General features: G+C 50.1%; 1 protein-coding gene across 1 annotated transcript in view; it reads right to left on the reverse strand.

Annotated features, from left to right (window-relative positions):
* Positions 1–635, reverse strand: part of SCAMP4 (secretory carrier membrane protein 4) — a gene marked incomplete at its 5' end in the record, with an annotated part of 8,661 nt that overhangs the window by 2,278 nt on the left and 5,748 nt on the right. The gene's annotated exons all lie outside the window — the stretch shown is intronic.

A 635-nucleotide genomic window follows, 5' to 3' on the forward strand; every position in this document is an offset into this window, starting at 1 on the left:
GAATCATCAGCGCCTAATGTCTTCCAATAAGCCTGGCTCCTGCAATTGCTCTACCAAAGTAACTGCATATATGACGGCACATGAGGAGAGGCAGTCTCCTGCAGAACAGAGTGCCTGAATCATTTCTCTGACCAAACATCTGAAGAGAGCACAGCCTGACACCTGACAGCCACTGGCAAATAGGCACAAGGGGACCTGAACACTGGCAGGCAGAGTTTGCCCATACGCTGAAAGTGATCATCAAGCATGAGAATTCCAGCTGGGAATGTCTCAGTGGCTGCTCGTCATCACGCTTAGACGCTCACGGTTAATAATCCAGCACTGGGACATAGTAGGAGGAAAAACAGCCACAAGAGAAGCGGGTGGTACCCTGTCCGGGGAAATGCAGAAGCATGCTTTCGCCTCTCTGCGGGCTCCACATCTCCAGGATGTATAGGTCGAGAGGGTCCTGAATATGTGAAGTCCTTTAATTTATGCAGGTATAATAGACAGCATGAATATGATCCCAAACAAGAAGGATGACCAGATACGTTCACGGTCTCTCTGTTACGGGTGCACTGGGGCACAGCACTGTCTTGCCCGAGCTTTGGCTCTGCCACAGAACTGCAGCAGAACGTCTTCATCCCATTAAACCA

The sequence above is a fragment of the Fulmarus glacialis genome, unplaced genomic scaffold (genome assembly GCF_000690835.1).
Source record: "Fulmarus glacialis isolate BGI_N327 unplaced genomic scaffold, ASM69083v1 scaffold12531, whole genome shotgun sequence".
Classification (NCBI taxonomy): domain Eukaryota; kingdom Metazoa; phylum Chordata; class Aves; order Procellariiformes; family Procellariidae; genus Fulmarus; species Fulmarus glacialis.